The sequence below is a fragment of the Sinocyclocheilus grahami genome, unplaced genomic scaffold, assembly GCF_001515645.1.
Source record: "Sinocyclocheilus grahami isolate Dianchi unplaced genomic scaffold, SAMN03320097.WGS_v1.1 scaffold2010.1, whole genome shotgun sequence".
In the NCBI taxonomy this organism is placed as follows: domain Eukaryota; kingdom Metazoa; phylum Chordata; class Actinopteri; order Cypriniformes; family Cyprinidae; genus Sinocyclocheilus; species Sinocyclocheilus grahami.
Genome location: NW_015507189.1, coordinates 98,120 through 105,137, shown reverse-complemented (window position 1 = coordinate 105,137; position 7,018 = coordinate 98,120). Strand labels below are relative to the sequence as shown.

At 36.6% G+C, this 7,018-nt stretch overlaps 1 long non-coding RNA gene across 1 annotated transcript; it reads left to right on the top strand.

The window, feature by feature from the left end:
- Positions 1-1,075: 1,075 nt before the first annotated feature.
- Positions 1,076-6,556, top strand: LOC107573702 (uncharacterized). The gene is made up of 3 exons (XR_001607554.1): positions 1,076-1,086; positions 4,548-4,550; positions 6,442-6,556. It is a non-coding gene; the product is annotated as an uncharacterized lncRNA (long non-coding RNA).
- Positions 6,557-7,018: the final 462 nt, after the last annotated feature.

The window sequence follows — 7,018 nt, the reverse complement described above, 5'->3', positions numbered from 1 at the left end:
CAGCAGGTGGCAGTAGTATGTATTAAGCATTCAGACAGGGAAAGCGGAAGAGCTAGAACCGTGGCTATACTAAGCAAGCAGCTTGTAACTAGGGATGTAACGGTATGAACATTTCTTATCACGATTATAGTGACCAAAATGATCACGGTTATCAGTATGATCACGGTATTGTTAACATGTGCTGGAAATGTTCAAAAAGTACTGACACACAAATCATTTCACCAAATTTTACATTTAAAATCAACAAACAACAAATAAAATGAGTTTTTGTTTGCATAACTAAAACAATAACATTGCCAATGACGTCCGGATTTTAAATGACAACATGACTGACAACAGTTTATCTAATAGCATGTTCATTTTTTTTTGTTTGTTTTTTACCGTGTCAGAGACAGAGACGCAGAGCAGAAAGCAGAGATGTTCTGTCTCATAGCACGATGACAAGTCACTCTCTCTCTCCTTCATGCTCACCATCTGACTTTGGTCTGTTTTTGCCAGCCATAATGTTTTGCTCGTAGTTAGGTGTTTAGCGTTTGATGACAGGCTCGCTAGCCCACTAGCACTGTTTCTCGCCAGCTCGCTCTCCGACCAGTGGGATTCCCTTGTTATTAGTTGAGTAGCTGCTGTTTACCCTGGCTTGTGGGTTCTGGTAGCCTAGCAGAGACCCACCAAGGTCCCAGCGAGGGCTGAGCTCATGTGTTTACCCTGGCGCTGCCCACTTCAACCTAAAAACAGTGGCCGGGAGCGGGCAGAAAGTCATGCCCAGTGGACCGTGACTAGCACTGCCAAGATAAACAGCTGTTTTGTTTGGAGAGCTGAGGGGGCTTCTCCTACCCACAGCCAAAGAGTTTGCTTTTCAACACCCCCCTCCTGTGTACACACTCGAGGGTTGATGAATTGGGCCTAGCTTCTCCAAAAAGACAGTTTTATGTCTTGTCGCTTAAGTGTACTGGAATTAAAATTGATGAGTCTGATGTAGTTGCAATTTGGGACCATGCGCTGCCAAAATATCTATGACGCAATCAGAGCCAATAGACATTTTCTTAATCTGGCTGTGGCTGTTTGACAATGAATGTTTGACAAATTGTAACAATTTATTTAGTTACAATACTGTACTTGCAGTTACTGCAAACGAGACACCAGAATTATGTCTTAAAAATGTTGATAGTGCTCTTTACTTTATAAAACAGGTTTTCTTACACAAGTGAATTACTGATGGCGTTTATTAAATTCATCAACAATATGTTCACATTCATTATTAATCTTATGCCTATTGTGCTAAAAATAACTGTTAATATTTCTTATCATGTCACATTGACAAATTACATTGACGAATTAATTGAATTTAATTACATGAATTTTTACAGAAATGTAATGTTTCAGTTCAAAATAGCAAAATTAGACAATCTTTATTAGTTCCCAATCCCTGATTGATGTCGGTCGTTTAACATTTCTATAGTTAAACAGCTGTCAAATATTAAATGTTTAGTAATTTAGCTACTTACATTTTATCGTACACTTTATGACTGAAGCATCATTGTGTAATTCTGCCAGTCTCATTATAGCAGCTGACTTGTTTCTTCTCTGCCCAAACGGGCAACGACTTCACAGCCAGGGTTTGAGCACAATGGTACATCATTAAACTGATTTCGGACAGGCTTCTGAGGCACCATATCAGTCGAATGATCAGCATCAATATTTACTTAATACTATACTAATTTCTTGCTATAAATGAAATCAAAAGCTGTGATCTGCTGCAGGAAAGGTGCAAGAACCAAGCTACCTAAAACATGATGATGCTTTATATTAAGTGCTTCAGACAATCGCATAAGCACATGGTTTATTGTGGCTCTTCAGATGTGTGTGCTGTTTAATGTGTGCGTTTTCCCCAGTGCAGCAAACGCAAAACTTGCATTACTTATGGGTTTGTCCTTATTTGAAAATATCAGAAAGTCAATTTTGCACAAAGGCAATTTAACATATAATTGGATGTAAATGTAAGTTTATTATATTTAGAACAAGGAAATCAGAGAAAACTTGTACACTCTTAAAAATAAAGGTGCTTCACGATGCCATAGAAGAACCTTTTTGTCTAAATGGTTCCATAAAGAACCTTCAACATCTGAAGAACCTTTCTGTTTCACAAAAGGTTCTTTGTGGTGAAAAAAGGTTCTTGAGATTATAAAAAGGTAATAAAGAGATGGTTCTTTAAAGAACCTTTGACTGAATGGTTCTTTGTGGAACTAAAAATGGTTCTTCTATGGCATCGCTTGAAGAACCTTTTGAAGCACCTTTATTTTAAGAGTGTACAGTAGCCACATTAGTTGTAGACATTGTCCCTGGTAGAAATCATGTAAAACCTAAGCTAGTTTTCTGGTCTTTGCTGGCTTAAGGGCCTGATATACTTCAAACGAAGTTTGTTTTCGTTCTTCGTTTGTGGGCAAAAAGAAGTTTGAAAAGGCTGAGCGACGGTATACTGTTTCCGAACATTCCGACACCCCCGCACTGCTGGAGGTGGGGTTTAGATTAAATGTGTGTCACGCTACTCGCACGTATGCCCTAAACACAACAACGATGAAGTGTAGGCAATCTAGGTGTGAGACAGGCACCAATGGTCAGAATATTATAGACAAAAGAATAATGATTGGCAGCAGTTCAGAGTCAAGTATCATGTTTGCAATGCAAAAGAACCATTCCATTTCCATAATCAGTCCTTTATAGGAAGTGTGATGGCTCATAGTCTGAAAACTTTAGCATGATGTGGAAAAAAATATTGGAGTCAGTTTGTTACTTTATTTTATTAGTGTTCATTTATTTTATTAAACTGGATAAATTAGTACATATTTTTATATTTTATGTGGTGTCATGATTTACTTTTGATAAAAACAAAGGTTTATTATTGTATGTTCGTTTGGCATTTAATTTATTGTATACCCTTTAAATTCGCTTATTGAAAGAACAACAGCAGCAGCAGTATGGTGTAACATTTATTTGAAACACATGTATTTGGTACTTGCTACCTTATATCTTTACTCTTTCCTTTCATTCTTTTCATGGCTTTGGAAAACTTGTCTGGAATGATTCTCTACGTCACTTTTTGCATAACTCCGGGTCTTCGACACCAAGCTTCGTTGCAATTTCTTTCTAGAAATTAAATGCCTTCTCTGAATCTTTAAAGTCTCTCCGCGAGCGATCGTACAGGTGTGGATATATTTTCAGCTATTCAGCTATTCGACACTCCAGTGTGTTCATGTTGCTAGTGACTTGGAGATGTTGTTCTTCTGCCTGACCTCCAGAAGCGAACAAGCGAACCGGGAAAAAAAAATCTCGCGTCAAAGAAGGTGGAGTTCCAGAACACACAAAGGCTAATCATGACCGATCATTGTTTACATTATCAGTCATCGCTGTCACTTCAGAAAACTTGTGCACATCCCTATTAATAGTCCTACTATTAGGGATGTAACGGTATGAACATTTCTTAATCACGATTATAGTGTCACACTTCTCAGGAGGCAAGGAGCGAGGAATGAGGAACCATGGAGATAACTTCAATTCACAGTCTTTAATGATCACACGGGGAACGTAGGAGACACTGGAACACAAGGAATGACGTTTGAGGACCTACAAACACTAACGGAAAGGACGGGGGCTTTTAAACACTGGGTGATTGGGAAAACACAGGTGCAAGGAATGAATGTGCTGGAAATGTTCAAAAAGTACTGACACACAAATCATTTCACCAAATTTTACATTTAAAATCAACAAACAACAAATAAAATGAGTTTTTGTTTGCATAACTAAAACAATAACATTGCCAATGACGTCCGGATTTTAAATGACAACATGACTGACAACAGTTTATCTAATAGCATGTTCAAATATCTCATGTAAATGTTCAAATAAAGCTTTGAAAAAATGTCATAAATGGTAAACCTGACATTTCAACTTATAAATAAAGAAAAGGGTCAAGTCAAAATGATAATTGATTTATAAATTGTATTTGTATATGTATTTTATCTGCTCCATAAATAATACTAGATACCTTATTGTTTAAATGTGTAGAATCCACATAAGCTTGTTTTTCATCAACCGGTCAACATTTACAGCAGGGCATGCTAATTCAGTCCCTTTTTTGGCCCAGACAAAAACTGCACACAGGCTGAATGTAAATGTAACTCTGTAAATCCACTCTCTGACACGAGGTGGCTCTATAGGAACAGTAGAATTAGAGCTATTACCGTAACCTCCGAGGACAAAACAGCATTGCGTTTAAAACACTACTTTATTAGGTATTACGTGGAGCGAAGACGAAAACAAAATGCCATCAAATCTTTTCTGAAGACAGATTATTAATTCATCCATATGATAATTTGTATAATTCCTTTAGCACTCTTTAAAACTCCCAGCTTTTCCTCCATGTTTTCACATAAAACTAAAGCACTCTGCTGCTGTGCGCACGTGAGACTGTTACTTAAACTGTGTTTTATGCTTCAGGGCTCCAGACTCATTCTTCCCACTGGTCGCTCTTTTGCGACTAACTTTCTCAGTTGGTCACACCAGCACATCTAATTTTTTGGGATTAATCAATGCATACTGATGAGCTTTTATCAAACTGATCACTTAAAGGGAAAGTTACAGCAACACAACAGACAGAAAACTGAAGCTGATATTATTGAGTACTTTGACACTATAAAACAAAACACTGTGCATCATTACTTTTGTATACTATTTGAGATTAAAACTATCAATTATGATTTAAAAACATCACTTCAAGTGTTTTGACTTTGAATTTTAACATATTTAATCAATGATCCTGTGGATCATTTGAGGCTCAGCTAGAGGTCTTATTAGTGCTGTTTAACCAGAGGAAAAAAAAATCAATCAACAACTACAGTGTTAAATTGCTTGCAGGTCAATCAGGTTTATTGAAGCCTCGGCCCTAGATATAAAAACATACAAAGTAAAACATGAAGAGGAAACTATTTATAAAATGCAATAACACATCAAATAAAATACTTAATGCAACTGAATATTGTATAAGTTACATCACTATTGTTAGCTCGTAAAAACATACTTTAAGTAGTAATAAATACAATATTGTTGTTTTTTTAAGTTACAAACTGCCCATTTTTAGTTACAGTATAATGGACATTCTTTTGCTTAACTTTAAATAAGAGTGACGTATAAGATGCAAACAACATTGTCCATGTTTTATTTTTCTCTCACACAAACACAGAGGCATATATATATATATATATATATATATATATATATATATATATATATATATATAAAACACACACACACACACACACACATAACATTAAAAAAGAAACACACATTTCATCAGTCTAGCACACAATGACTGTCATTCTCTCGTGAAGAATCAAAGAAAATGTGAGTTTTGAACATATAGTGGTTGTGGTCTGAACAGATGTAAATATTAGAGTAAATGTTTCAACAAATATACAATTATCCAACAATCCCTCATTCAACAGCTGAACGCAGGTTTTGTGTTCGCTGGTCTCTATCACTCATTTTTGTCTATTTTTGTTTATATATGTACACACACACACACACACACACACACACACACATATGTGTGTATTTTATTCACATATCTTTATTTTTTTATTATCTGTGTTGTTGTCTCTGTGTACTGGAAGCTTCTGTCATCAAAACAGATTCCTTGTATGTGCAAACATACTTGGCAATAAAGCTCTTTCTGACTTCTGACTTCTCATCCGATGCTGCTGTAGATCACCGATACGTCTTCCACAGTTTGAACATTTGATGTCCTAGAACATCTAAACAAACAGGAGCACAACAGCGTTACAGCTCTGATAAATGATCTGTGCTGGTGAAGTTTTAGTTTTCTCACCTCTCGGCAGCATCAGGCTGATGAACTCTTATATCGTCATACTGACATTCATCGTCTTGCGGTCTGTTCGTCCCTTTCTTTCTGTGATATTGAGCAGTTGTGCACTGGATCTGCTCAGTATCTCTGGATTCAGGAGTTTCTCCTCTGAATCTGCTGGGCTTCACATTGGCATACAGAGCATCATTGACTGTATCTGGTTCAGAAAGAGGCTCATCATGAACTGAAACTCTCTGTGACACATCAGCATAAAGATCATTCTGAAAGACAAGAAAATACAGAATTACAGTTTTTTTTTATAATAACACAACATTTCTCAATAATAAAGTCACTTTTTCAAAACTCTTCACACAGTTCTCCTAACCATCTTTCAACTTAACACAGCAGTTCATTTCATATTCAAAATGCACAAAACTACCAAAACACTTCAATAATGTCTCAAATCAAGGCATTCTTACATAAACAAACACGCTTTATCACTAATAACACAACAACCTAAAAACACAAACAGCAGGTAGCATTATAAAATGTTTTATTTTGTAAAAATGCATTTTGTGCCAAAGCAATGATAAATGATCCACAGTTTAGCGCACAGAGACTGATGTTGTGCTCGCTGTGTGAAGAGTTTTGAAAAAGTGACCTAATTATTGAGAAATGTGTCCTAGAGATTGTAAAAAACTTTAAGACATTAATTTTTCAGAGGTGAGGTGCAGCTTCTGAGACAGCAGCAGGTCTCAAACTTTTCAGACCAAGTACAACATAAGACCAAATAACATCCGATAACTAAAACAAATTTCTGCTTCTGTAAAGTTGAGTTGATTTACCTGTTTCATTGTTATATCTTCAGGTTTATCCCTGTTTCTTTTCCTCCTGTTATAATGACAGACAATAACAGCATACATTAATATAATTAACACCTGATGTACTTGACATACACACATATTAGTCTGTTTCATTCTTATTCCAGCGTCACCGTAGCCACTCAGATCCAGTCCATATCCAGACCAGATGGTGGATCAGCACAAGACAACCTCTACAGCCCTGAACGTCAACTAGATGAGCCCTAGAGACAGATCCCCTGTGAAGACCTCATCACCTCGATGACCATCGGCACAAGACCACGGGAACCAGACGAGTCCT